Source organism: Malaya genurostris, chromosome 2 (genome assembly GCF_030247185.1).
Source record: "Malaya genurostris strain Urasoe2022 chromosome 2, Malgen_1.1, whole genome shotgun sequence".
Classification (NCBI taxonomy): domain Eukaryota; kingdom Metazoa; phylum Arthropoda; class Insecta; order Diptera; family Culicidae; genus Malaya; species Malaya genurostris.
Genome location: NC_080571.1, coordinates 308,498,033 through 308,512,958, shown reverse-complemented (window position 1 = coordinate 308,512,958; position 14,926 = coordinate 308,498,033). Strand labels below are relative to the sequence as shown.

Below are 14,926 nucleotides of genomic sequence, written 5' to 3'. Positions count from 1 at the left end.
AAAACTACGACGCCTAGGTTCAAATCGCAACGCAACGGAACATTGAATTTGTGGTGGTTTATATGTTGATTTTCACAAACTTTGATTAATATGATAGATCATTTCCAAGGAAACATTAGTATTACATTCCTTTTGTGAAATTCAAACTTTCTGTTTCAACAGATCTCGCAACCAATTCTTATATAGTACACCGAATCATTGCATGACAAGGGCTACGATCCCACGCTTCAGACCGGGGCTCGAATATACGACAACTGGCTTGTAAGACCAGCACCCTGTGCATTGAGCCGCCAACCCGCAGACTGCAATTGAATGGGGCTACCACGTTTGGCATAAAGTCGTTTGGCATAATACCGTTTGGCATAACGCCGTTTGGCATAATGGTTATTTGGCATAATGGTTATTTGGCATAATGGTCATTTGGCATAATGGTCATTTGGCATAACAGTCATTTGGCATAACAGATGAACATGCTGCTTAATAGAAATTGTTCTAATTTAGTGCAATTTTGAAGGGTCTAATGCGGCTACGCCGCATCGTTTTTAATGACCTGGTGTCCGACCTCGCTGCCGCTCGTTCGGACTTAACTGAGAGATTGATCCTAGCTTTGGGTAATCCGGGCAAACGCCCGCAACTAGACAGAGGTGATTTCTGCGGGGGCGCTGCCCCCCCGCAGTGGCCGGCGCTTCCGACGGCGGGTCGCCGGCGCACTCGCGGCCTTCGGCCGTCTCGACCTGAATCATCTATGACGAATAGAATATTGTGCTGGCACTAAGTGAGTTGCTTATGTAAAAAGGTTTCACATATTTCGTTCGAGTTTCCCTTGCACAACATCAATCGATCGAAACACATACGAAAATTTTCATTAGCTTAAAATATTGCAAATCCCATTATTATTATGCCAAATGGCATTATGCCAAATGACCATTATGCCAAAAGACCATTATGCCAAATAACTGTTATGCCAAATAACCATTATGCCAAACAGCGTTATGCCAAACGGTATTATGCCAAATGACCTTATGCCAAACGGGCCGCCCCCCAATTGAATATAGAAATAACATGCGAAAATCCGACGCACAGAAAAAAGGAACCATCATCAACAGGTCTCACGTACTTCTTGGGTTTACGAATAACATTGATATTATTAGTGTTGATGGTAGATTTGTGGAAGAAGTTTTTGTATCTTTAAGACTGATCATACACTCCGTAAAGACGGATTACATGATGACTGGTAGAGAATGAGCCAGTACAATATAATCACCCCGATTCTGCAATCCGACGGATTTATGATACGAACGAATGTACACTTTCGTTCGAGTTCGAATTTTGCATTTTTTATTCCGTTCGACTTGTATGATTCGATCGACTCTCATTCGGGAACACTTGAAATTTCGAACACTAACCATCAAAGCTGTCAACACTACTTACACGTTCTATAACACATGGATCAATAAGTCCCGAGACTAACAATGGAAACAACATTTTTTTTGCAAAATTTTTTTTTATTCATCAACATAATCACCTTTTAGGGTGATACAATGGTTCCAACGTTTTTCCAATTTTTCAATACCATGTTTATAAAAAAATTTATCTTTCGCTTCAAAATAAGCTTCAGTTTCAGCGATGACCTCCTCATTTGAGCCAAATCTTTTTTCCCTGGAGCATTTTTTTAATATCAGCAAAGAGCCAGTAGTAACTGGGGGCTAAATCTGGCGAGTATGGGGGGTGGGAAAGCAGATCAAATCCCAATTCGTTCAATTTCAACATTGTTTTCATCGACTTGTGGCAGGGTGCATTTTGTTCCATCGTAAGCAATCGCGGCACCCACTTGGAAAAAATGCTCAATTTTTCATGAAGGATAGTAAATACACTTCCATATGATATCTGTGTCATCTCAGTAATCTCACGGAGCTTCACTTTACGATCTTTCATTATAATTTTTGTCACTTCACTCACATTTTCCGGTGTAACGGCTTCCACAGGTCTACCCGAGCGTTCCGCGTCATTTGTGTCGGTACGACCACGTTTAAACTTGGCGAACCACCGACAAATCGTTGATTTTGATGGACAAGAGTCCGGATAACATTTTTCAATCCATTGTTTCGCTTGCACGGTGTTTTTACCCATTAAAAAACAATGTTTTATCAAAACACGAAACTCGGTTTTTTCCATTTTTTAAACAAACTACAAAACGACTTTACTCCAACCTCGATAACTCAGCTGTTTCTGGTCGGATCGACTTAAAATTTTGACCCGTTTAAAGCAAAGGTTAGTACTCTAGAAAGACGTGGTTACTGGTTTACTACGAGTGCCATCTCTCTGCTTTAGTCTCGGGACTTATTGATCCATGTGTTATTATTTATATTATTCATTTCTTAGTAAACGAAACCATCACACTTGTATAAACAAATTAGAACGATTCTAAACCGATCAGAAGTAATATGTACGGAAGTCGATCGAGAAATTTTCGAAAATTTAACAACTCGAACGAATGATATTCGAGTTCATACCCAAGTCGAACGGAATGCAGAATGGAAATTGCACATTCGATCGGAATATTTCGAATCGATCGACGTACAGAATAGGGGTGAATGTATTATATGACGTTGTCGACAAGTTCATATACAGGGCGGGCCTTCTAATGTGGAATCATCGGGCAACCCAATAACTTTTGGCAGAAATGTCAGATCGACTAATGGCGGTATGTCATTTGTAGTTGGAAACGTCATTCCAAGACAATTGTACTATGGTACAATACACACCAAAAAATTGCGCTGAATTCGGCCTCCTGTCACGACGCCATCTTGATGAGACCAAAATCGGAACTTCAGAATCAGCTGATTGCAACGTAAACAAACAATCAGTAATGCAATTGTTTTACGGTTTACCTTGTTTAGTGCACGAAAATTGAAGAATTTTGGGTCCACTCTCTCACAATAACTTGTCGGAGCAATTCCAGCAATGAGTAGACGAAAAAGTGACAAAATCAGAATCGATCTTCTCCGATTTGAATGAAACTTTGCTCATGGCTTCAGTATGGCAAACTATGAGTTTTGAACCGATGGAGAGGTCAATGCGACTCACGACTGATTTTTAAAAAGGTCGTATGTATTTTTGCATTTCACAAAAATCGCCTTTTTCAAATCGTTGTAACTCGGAAACCGTTAATTGTACAAAAATGGCGTTCAGGAAGAAGTTGTAGGGAATCGATTAGGAACTCTAAAAATAATATACACTGTGAAAAATTTTTGATTTTATTTCTCAAAAATTACAAAATAATCCGAAAAATTTAAATAAAAAAAAATAAGGGTTTCGATTTTTTTTGATAATTTTTATTTTAAAGCTGTTATTAAAACCTACAGATTGATGGCTATCCCATCCGTGCCTTTTGAAAAATGAAGAAGTTACAGCTAAAACAGTTTACGGGTGCATGCAAATGATCAAGTTCTTCTCGTTGTAATTTGGAAACCGTCAATCGTACAAAACTGACGTCCAGGAAGAAGTTGTAGGGAATCAACAGGACACTCTAAAAAAAATATACACTGAAAAAAAATTGTTTTTTTTTCTCAATAATTTCAAAATGAACTAAAAAAATTAAATTGAAAAAAATCAGGGTTTCGATTTTTTGATAATTTTTATTTTAACGCTCTTATTAAAACCTACAGAAACCTATCCCATTCGTGCCTTTTGGAAAATAAAGAAGTTACAGTTAAACAATTTACAGATATATTCAAAATTTCAAGCTCTCGTTGAAAGATAATCATTCAAACAGTAGAATATAATTCTACAGGTTAAAGGCAATAAATTTGTTCATGATATCCTTTCTTCTAAAAGAAGCTGTTCTTGAGATACTTGGATATTTAATTATAACACCATTTTTTATATTTCCATGAATGGTTTATTTGCTTGCTATATCTACAATTATTACATGTACATGAATAATTGTTAATTATATTTAAGGTTTTTTATCGGCTGCTCGGCCATCCATGGAAGTTGACCATCAATGTCAACTTCCCTCTCTGAGCAGCCTAGATAGCCGTGTAGTGTCGGTAGCGGTTTCCCAACTGGCTAAGAATAACGCTACGGTCCACCTGTACCGGTGGTATAAGTCCACCAAACAGGTAAGCCGTGTGGCATCCGGCGGAATTATTTTTTTACCAAGAATTGATCCACTGGTTTCCTGTTCCATGTCGTAAAAGGCCACAAAAATAGGAACTCCTAAGCCAAGGTGTATTTCCGTGCCGATGGCTGAATGGCTACAGGAGGTTAAACAATGCAGTCGTGAACGGAATATCTTGGGGTGTTCCCTTACTGTGTTAAGCGAAGCTCTGGCACAGTGGACGACTTCTTTCTTCGCAACTCGTGGGATTTAAATGATAATAACATTTAAAAAAATCCTTACATGGTTCGCTATAGGCGATTATAAGCCAATATATTTGATTTCTTGTAGTTGTTGTACGGTTGGTGCTGGAGGTGGAATGTTCGTTACTCTAATTTATAATGGTTAGAGTGGCACAAATCAATCTTCAGCATAAACGTACAGCAACTATGAATCTATCCAGACTTCTTCAAGAAGGTAAAGCTTCTATAGCTTTGGTTCAAGAACCATATTTCCAAAAGGGAAACTTCTACGTTGGAAAATTGTTAAACCCAGTCTTTGTTGCCTTCAACAAGATCGGTATGACAAATCCACGTGAAATGCCTCGAGCATGCATACTTGCAAATAGTGCTCTCGATGTTTCTCTCATATCGGAGCTCACAACTCGGGATATTTGTGCTGTCACAGTTAGTATGACTATTGATGGCATAGACAGGAAATATGTCTATTGTTCGGCATATTTACCGCATAACCAACCTTCGCCAAGCGATGACTTCAAAAATGTTGTATCATACTGCTGCAAGAGTGATATACCGCTTGTAATCGGCAGTGACATAAATGCTCACCATATCATTTGGGGCAGCACAGATATAAATTCGAGAGGCTCTGATATGATGGAATTCGTGAGCAGTACAAACCTGCACTTAGTCAATGCAGGAAACCGCCCAACTTTTGCTAGATCTGGAAGAGAGGAGGTTTTGGACGTAACTCTCTGCTCTGATAGAATTGCGCATGAGTTGGTGAATTGGCTCGTCTCCGATGAGCTCGAACCTTCGTTGTCTGATCATAAGTACATATTCTTTGATCATTCAAACGTTAAATTTGATATTGTCACATATCGTAATCCCAAATCTACAAACTGGGACCTCTATGAAGAGGGCTTGGCGACTAGATTTTACGGGTACCAACCAACAATTGAAACCCCAATTGATTTGGAAAATGTTGTCGACGAGACAAATTCACTCATAGTTGCAGCATATGAAGAGGCTTGTCCACTTCGGATTGTGCGAGCTACTAGAGGAACTCCTTGGTGGAATGCTGAACTTGCTAGACTAAGGAAACTATGCAGAAGAGCTTGGAACCACCGACGCAGAGATGGGTCGGAGGCATTCGTGTTGGCTCGAAGGGCTTACAAAAATGCTCTTCGATCGTCTGAGCGAAGTGGTTGGAAAAGCCTCTGCACAAATGTCTCTAGTCTCAACGAGGCTAGCAGATTAAATAAGTTACTTTCGAAGTCTAAGGACTTTAATGTCAGTTTCTTAAGAACTTCAGATGGTGAACACTTGTCTGATGAAAGTGATGTACTTCACTGCCTTTTTAACACTCACTTTCCAGGATGTATGGATCCATCACCGACAGCTCTTCCCGAGACTTTTTCAGGTAGTTACGATTCTTGGGCCCTTGCTCGAAGCGTTGTGACGATTGAATCGGTCAAATGGGCAGTTGAGAGTTTTGCTCCGTACAAATCTCCTGGAAAGGATGGAGTTTTCCCAGTGTTACTGCAGAAAGGGTATGAACATTTCAAACATGTTTTGAAGAAAATACTTACTTTTAGTCTTGCGACTGGATATATTCCAAGAGCCTGGCAGGAAATAATTGTCAAATTTATTCCCAAAGGCGGTCGCGACACTTATGAGGAAGCGAAGAGTTTCAGGCCTATCAGTCTTAGCTCATTTCTTCTTAAAACAGTGGAACGCATAGTCGATCACTATATCAGGAATGTTAGTCTGGGCGTGCAACCGCTACATGGAATGCAACATGCTTACCAGCGTGGAAAGTCCACTACAACCCTGTTACATGATGTTGTGTACAACATTGAAAAAGCTTTCTCACAAAAGCAATCTTGCTTGGGAGTTTTCCTAGATATTGAAGGTGCCTTTGATAACGTGTCTTTCAATTCAATTCTGGAAGCAGCCCGTGGTCATGGCATACCTTCAAGTATCACAAATTGGATACACGCAATGCTTAGCAATCGACTACTTTGTTCATCGCTTCGGCAAGCAGAGATTAGAAAGCTGAGTGTCTGTGGGTGTCCTCAAGGTGGTGTACTATCCCCACTTTTATGGAACCTAGTCGCTGATGGTTTGTTAAGGAAACTTAATAACCTTGGATTTCCGACTTATGGTTTTGCCGACGATTATCATATATTGATGACCGGTATAAGCATTAACACTCTCTTTGATTTAATGCAGCAAGCCCTGCGATCTGTTGAACAATGGTGTTGTCAGGTTGGATTGTCTGTAAATCCGGGCAAAACATCAATGGTGCTTTTCACTCATCGTAGGATAATCACAGGAGCTCGTCCGTTACAGTTCTTCGGTTCAGAGGTCACTGTGGTCGATCAAGTTAAATACGTCGGGGTTATTCTTGACTCAAAACTGAATTGGTCTGCTCACATTGACTTCAGGATTAAGAGAGCTTGTATGGCTTTCGGCCAATGCAGACGAGCTTTTGGAAAATCATGGGGACTCAAACCCAGATATATTCATTGGATCTACACAACTATTGTTAGACCAATTTTAGCATATGGTTGTCTTGTATGGTGGCAGAAAGGAGAAGTCGCGACAGTTCAGTCAAAGCTAAATCATCTCCAAAGGATGGTCCTAATGGCGATGACAGGAGCATTCACGACAACTCCTACTGCTGCTCTAGAGGCGCTACTGTGCATTAAACCACTACATGTGTTCCTAAAACAAGAAGCATTATCTTGTGCATATCGTCTTAAGGTTACAGGGCTTTGGAACAGTAACCCATTAGATTATGCTACCAGCCACACTCGCTTGTGGTCTCAAATGGTTACATGGGATGAGTATTTACTCGCTCCTAGTGACCTAACTCTCACATGCAGTTTTCCTTTCAAAACATTCCATGTGAGCTATCCTCTTCGAGAGGAATGGTTGTCTGGTTGTCTGGAACGACAACTTGATGAACACATAGTTTGTTATACGGACGGTTCTCTGTTGAATGGTCGTGCTGGTGCTGGTGTCTACTGTCGTGAAATGAGGCTGGAGCAGTCTCATTCACTTGGTAGATACTGTACTGTGTTCCAAGCAGAAATCTACGCGATTCTGTGTGGAGTACAATCGGCACTTCAGCAGAGGATCTGTGGTAAACGAATTTATTTTTGTTCCGACAGTCAGGCAGCCTTAAAAGCACACAGTTCGAATGACTCACGGTCGAATCTAGTGATCGCATGTCGAACTCAAATTGAAGACCTCAGCATTTCAAATGCTGTTTACTTCTTATGGGTACCCGGCCATTCTGGTATTACTGGAAATGAATGGGCTGATGAGTTGGCTAGAGCTGGGGCAACGAATGATTTCGTTGGTCCTGAACCAGCTTTACCACTTTCAACTAGTTGGATAAATCACAAGATTCGTTCTTGGGCTGCATCCAAACATGCCAGCTACTGGCGCAGCTTGCAAACTTGCGCTCAGACAAAAGCATTTCTACCAGATTTAAATCTGAAAATGTCAAAGTGTCTACTGCATTTCTCCAAGCAACATTGCAGTATTCTGGTCAGAGCTCTGACTGGACATTGCAAACTCAATTATCACATGGCTACTATTCAACGTGCTGAGTATTATTCGTGTGATTTGTGTGAATGCGATTATGGTACTTCATATCATCTGATATGTAACTGTCCCGCATTGACGCAGCTACGTATCCGGGTTTTTGGTTCTCCATACATGGTTGAGTCTGTGTATGCGGAGCTAAAATTGAAGGATATTCTCTCGTTTCTCACCCAATGTGGTAAGGAGCTATAGGCAGAAGGGTTCATCGTTCTTCCTGGAGTGAATGAATCCCTTCTGTATTCACCTTAAATAGGGTTTAGCAGATTGTTTGGCATTCTTTAGGGGGTGCCGAATTTACTTCTGCTCGTACATACTGCGAATCGTTCTGCATTCTTCCGGGAGTTCAGAATGGTGTCGCTTTTGTAAGATCTCTAAATCCTCTCGTGGGTTGGAGGTTTTATTAACAGCAGACTGTTCGGGACCTCGTAGAGGTTCAGAATTTACTTCTGCTTCCACAAAATGTGATCCTCAGCAGATTGTTCGGCATCCCTTAGGGGTGCAGAATTTACTTCTGCTTTTATGTGTTTTTGTGTCATCAATTTTTCCCATCCTCCTAGTCCAACCCTTACCATTTCCTTTCAATCCTTCCCTCTTATATATCGGGAAAATGATGCTAAAAACAAATTGATGGCAAGGCACAAATCTCCAAATATCAAGGGGAACGTGCCATTTGAGCCAATTTGTTCTGATTCCTGATTCCTGATATTAAAACCTACAGAAACCTATCCCATTCGTGCCTTTTGGAAAATAAAGAAGTTACAGTTAAACAATTTACAGATATATTCAAAATTTCAAGCTCTCGTTGAAAGATAATCATTCAAACAGTAGAATATAATTCTACAGGTTAAAGGCAATAAATTTGTTCATGATATCCTTTCTTCTAAAAGAAGCTGTTCTTGAGATACTTGGATATTTAATTATAACACCATTTTTTATATTTCCATGAATGGTTTATTTGCTTGCTATATCTACAATTATTACATGTACATGAATAATTGTTAATTATATTTAAGGTTTCAAGTTTTTGAAAATTGTATGAGTACTAGTGTCAAATACAGTCTTATGACGATTGTGGTTTCTGAAATCGGAACGAAAGAATGGTATTTATGTGTGCCTGGAATCATTTTAGTATCCTTATAAACACTACTCCACTCGGTCACACCGCGTTCATATTCTTCCTGTGACACGTAACAAAAAGACATGGTCGTGAATGCATCTCGACGTCTCTGCTCTGCCCATTCATATAATTGTTTTGCAGTTGTGATTGGGTGTTCATGTTGTTTAGACAAGCTTTCACGTCGTGCCATTCGCTTTGAATTACCCCCGAGTGCATCACATGGTCCTTTAACTGTTTCGAGATTTGTTATAAAGTGATTTCTGTTCTACCATAAATAGCTATTTATATGTGAAACAGGTAGAATTTACGTACGTTGGTTGTAAACAGTAGGCAGTCAACTGGCACACCCCTTTCATCCTACATGTTTTTATTCGTTTTGACGTAGTTACGTTAGTTCTACTGTTTAAATGATTATCTTTCAACGAGAACTTGAAATTTCGAATATATCTGTAAATTGTTTTAGCTGTAACTTCTTCATTTTTAAAAAGGCACGGATGGGATAGCCATCAATCTGTAGGTTTTAATAAGAGCTTTAAAATAAAAATTATCAAAAAAAAATCGAAACCCTGATTTTTTTAAATTTAATTTTTTTTGTTCATGTTGAAATTATTGAGAAAAAAAATCAATTTTTTTTCAGTGTATATTATTTTTAGAGTGCCCAATCGATTCCCTACAACTTCTTCCTAAACGCCATTTGGTACAATTAAAGGTTTCCGAGTTTTTAAAAATCAGTCGTGAGTCGGATTGACCTCTCCATCGGTTCAAAACTTATGGTTCGCTATACTGAAGCCATGTGCAAAGTTTCATCCAAATCGGAGAAGGTCGAGTCTGATGATCTGCTAAGCATTTCTGGAGTTGCTCGTCGGTTAACCTAAAATACAGCAGATAGTGTTTTGGAACATCAAGTGGAAGTAATTTTCATGATTTGAGAGTCGCGATGAGTATCAAAACATCGCAGTGTTTTGGGGCTCAAAACGCGAGGGACTCAACGTAATCGGTGTACTTTCAAATGGCTGCCATACCGGTGTCAGATGGCTGGCTGAAATTGTTCAGATTTACGCCGAGAACGAGGCCAACTTTCGGCGAAAAATCACAATGTCAGACGAGACACATTTCACGTTAAATTGAGGAAAATTGTCGGTTCCATGCCACTAAAAACCCAATATTAATTGAGGAACAGCCTCTGTTCGACCTAAAGTTACAGTTTGGTGTGGTGTTTGTGCGGATGCGGATCGTTATCGAGCCATGATAAATTATTTTGTGATGTCTATTGTTCCAGAAAATGGTTTGACTGGCAACTGGTTTCAACAGGACGGTGCAACATGCCATACAGCTCGACTAACAATCGATTTGTTACGACAATTGTTCTCCGGACGAGTCATATCGAAAACGGTGATTTTGACTGCCTTCCGAGATCAACCGATTTGACGCCACCAGACTTTTTTTGGGGCTATTTGAAATCCAAGGTATACGGTAATAAGCCAAGAGCCATAGATCAACTCAAAGACATCATACGACGTGAAATCGTCGCCATATCGACCGATACATTGGCCAAAACGTTGGAAAACGCCGAAAAAAGGTCACATTTTGTACTCAAGGCCAAAGGTTGTTATTTTGATTCCACTTTAAACGCCCCCCCCCCCCCCCCCCCCCCTGTTGAATACTAGTAATATGCGAAATCGATGTTAGCCGCAATGTAAAAAACGTGTTGCGGCTGCTAGACTTTCCACGGACTCCGTAGGTGGTTGCGACTAGAGCGTAGAGTGTTTTGGAAATCTACAATTTATTCATTCGTTAAAAGATGAAATTGTGATTAGAACACAAATCATTGAAATATTTTCAGATTAATTGATATTAATTTATTAATTAATTGATTAATGACTTATAAATGGCATCATTTTAATTTATTTCAAGAGTACAATTAAATTCTAAAACCGTGATTAAATAAACGACAACTAACTAAATAAATTCTCCGGTATCATTTTTAAATGTCACGAATGTATCAGCAAAATTTGCATAGGTATGAGTAGATTTTCATTATGCTTATGCACGAATGTTCCAACATTGGCGTTAGGTTCTATATTTACAATGGCATTATTATGCCTGAATCACAACTATAATTATAGTGCAGAACTGTGACTTTGCGCTGTACAGTCTACAAATTCTCATGTAATTCCTCAGAGAACTAACTTCTCACGTATTACCCGCAATGAGATTTGAAAATAACGGTGCATCTCGGTGGTATATGGATGACTTACAATCCTCTATGTAGAAAGACTACCGCGCTTGGATGATTAAACTCGTTTTTAACGTTTTGTTTTATGAATGTTAAGTTTAGAAAACTAGCAAAAGCTATATTTCAATCAACAAAGGATCAATTTCAACCAACTACTATCATTATTGCTGTTAGGCACATCCTTTCGGAGGCCATCGTACAACAATGAGAACATTTATCACTTTTCCACAGGACACCACGCAAGCAACATTTCGTTAACATCTAAAACTTGTTGGCAATGTTCCAGATAGGGGTATTTGATTTGTGGTACTGTTGTGCAACAACGTCGGCGTACGTGTATTTCTGGCTGCTTGTGGAACACGTAAGACAGAATGCAACAAATGAGTAGAAGTGTCATTCTTCCCCCGAGAGATGGAACCCTTTTCAATGTCGAACATAGCAATATCATTCAACTTGACAAGTAGGAAAAAATTAAACTTCACATGATGTGGAAGCATTGCGATAACAGATACCATAGTTTAACATTTCACTGTGGTTTGTCTAATAAACACCTGTTTTAATCCACCTAGTGGTGTAATGATGGCTTTCTCATATATAATACTGTGATATTCTATTCAAAATGTTTCTCTTCGATTTTTGAAAGAAACCAAGGGATTGTTTGTGCATTAATTAGTATAACATAAAAAATGAAACAGTTCTCTGATCGGTTAGGCCATCCATTAGAAAACGAAGTGGGTTCACTATTATATGTACTTCGACCACCGGAACTTGAGAACCGGTATAATCGGTTCGAAAGGCCACCAACTAACATGACGTGCAAACTCTGTGCTAGTTTTTATTCAAATTTTGAAGATTTTATACAATTTTGCCATCGTATTCTAAACGACGATTTAAATTTTTGTTGTATCCGAAAATATGTTATGCAGTAAATTTTAGTAGGACCATAAGATCTTTCATTCGACCCTAAGATTGGTAATAACGGTTTTGAGTCCAGTTTACAACAATTTTTACGGTTTTTGTTTCGCCAGTTTGTGTACAATATTGAACACACTTTACCCTATAACTCCGGAACCGGAAATCGGATCCGGATGAAATTTAGGAATTCCGTATGGGACCGTGAGATCTTTCATTTGAATCTAAGTTTGTGGAAATCGGTCAAACCATCGCTGAGAAAAGTGAATGAGATCCATTTTGGTATATATGACCACTATTTCCGGTGCTTCTGGAACCGGATACCGGGAACCAGGATAGCCGGAATCGGTCTGTTTAGTTGCCTACTAATAATGGCTATCGATTTGTGTAGTTTTGAGACCAGTTTAGACATTTTTTTACGTGTTTTGTTTCGCAGATTTAAGTGCAGTGTGCAATATTTAACACACTTTACCTTATAACTCCGAAACCGGAAGTCGGATCCGGATGAAATTAAGGATTTCTGTAACATATTGAAAAGGAGATAATCTGAATATTGTATAAAACTTGTTCCTCTTTGCCTTGAATCAAAAGTCGGTTTTTACAGTGATTGCATTACCATTATATGTGAGAAAGGTAAACATAAAAATACTTTCAATAGGCTGCGAGCAACTCATGAAAAATTATGTTTTATTCAAAAGTTTCCAATTTGAGATGTTGAGAATTTTATAGCGTTTACTGCACCAAATTCATTTGGTGCATTCGAATGAATGTGCATAAACCTATTAAAATAAAATTTAACATTGACTCTAGTATGTAATATATAAGAGTCCTGACGTTCAAATCCTTGTTCCATTTCTGGAACTATGGATTGAAAAGTAGGTACACACAGATTATTAGTTGAATTACCAAAAGATGTCAAGGATACTAATTTGGATAGATGGAAACGACTGGCCAAATCCTAGATTCAAGAAAAATATTTTACGGGCTACAGTTAAATATCATATGGAGGCGGTTCCTGGTTTCTTTGTTCAATGCTTTGATCCATCCTCTGATCATAAGAGTTTATGCGAAATTAAATATTGCATCAACAATGCCGGTATTTTATGGATAAATTATATCACTGAATTTAACTCAATTCGATCACAAAAATTGCTATCATACCAGTATCAATATAATATCCTGTAGACTTCACTTTTTGTTTGTAGCAAAACACATATGTTGTAAACGTATTTCAAAATTCTCGTGAAGTTTTCTCGTCCATTTGCCTACGTAGGATTTTCATATGTAGTACAATCGATTACTCTCTTGAGTTTCGCTCTCGTTTTCTCTTTCAAGTTAATATTTTCTCTCATAGGAAAACAGTCTCATGCATTAGTCCAGAGCTTTCCGCAGTTTTTCCTTCTTCTGGAAGATAACATTGCAAAGCTAAAGAGAAGCATCGCGGCATTTCCAATTACAAGTTTATTGACCCAATTAATGGTTTGATTCGTGTAAACTATAGCAAACCGGATCGAGAGAAGTTAAACGGAATGTTCATTTTCCAACTAAAAAGAAGAAAACCCATTTTCTACAGCTACTTGGGATGAATCACTAAATTCCATAAAACTGCATTTTCATTGCAATCACAAACCTGGTGAGCGATTCGATGGAGCCTTCTCTCAGCGCTGATCTAAAGTTGAACTTAACACTTGTCCTGCTTAATCCAATTATGGTTAAAAATCACGAAAACTATGAAAAATTCAAGCATTCATTTTCCTAAATCGACAGACAGAAAAACAAACTTTCTGATAACTTCGCATTTGATTTTGACTATCACCATTTATTTTACACCATAAATGAGATTCATTTTGCACTGGAAAATTTGGAAAACTATATATTTCATCATTATTCACAAGTGGAAGCACTACGAAAGCTTAAATACACTCTTCTATGTTAAATGCATTACTCGGATTTTGTGATTTCAAATATGTTATCCCAATTTTTTTTGATTCAGCACACTTTTTTACACTACTATGCTTTTTTCGCTTAAGTACTACCGCGCTTCTACGCCGCTACGCCGATAAAAAATTCATAGCTCACAATATGAATAAACCGAGTGAAAGGAAGAAAAATCACGGTAACCCAATTTTTTGGCTGCCTGCTGTGTAACAAGGGATTTTTCGCATGAACCGACACTTTGCATGACACGAATTCCACTGCGTTTCCTTTGTCTTCATGCACTTGTACTGTCTATGTGAACAGCTAACAATGGCTCCTATAGTTTTCACAGTATGATAACTTTGCGAAAAATGCGTTTTGCTTCCTACTATACATCCTTTCATCGACATACAAAAGAGCAGCAGAACGATTCAAGACAGCTTTCCCATACTCGCGTTATCCCTGCTGGACCGAACCGTAACGAATGAAAAGCGATGCAGAATCTGCGCTCCTTCTGGGTGGACACTAGGAGTAGAACAGTAATGGCAATACCAATACTACTATATGATCGGAAAGCTTACGCGGAGAGTGCTTCCACTATTTTTTTCAGCAAAAAAATTAATAGTTGTCGCAATTGTTGATTACCGAGCGAAGAGCGATCCTTGTGAATCATTCGAAGCAACAAATAGCTCTCAATGACAAGAAAAGTGATATATGGAGTTTATATCGGGGTAGAATATGTTCATCATCATTTTGTTTTATGAATCTATCCCTTCGATTGTAGTGAA

General features: G+C 38.7%; 1 protein-coding gene across 4 annotated transcripts in view; it reads right to left on the bottom strand.

Annotated features, from left to right (window-relative positions):
* LOC131431021 (uncharacterized) overlaps positions 1-14,609 on the bottom strand; it is a 51,933-nt gene extending 37,324 nt beyond the window's left edge. For 3 of the 4 annotated variants that reach the window (XR_009229628.1, XR_009229629.1, XM_058596429.1), the window contains exon 1: positions 13,852-14,609. The gene's annotated coding sequence lies outside the window, so the exon portion shown is untranslated. The remainder of the gene's footprint in view (positions 1-13,851) is intronic. The other variant, XM_058596427.1, reaches the window with a different exon arrangement.
* Positions 14,610-14,926: the final 317 nt, after the last annotated feature.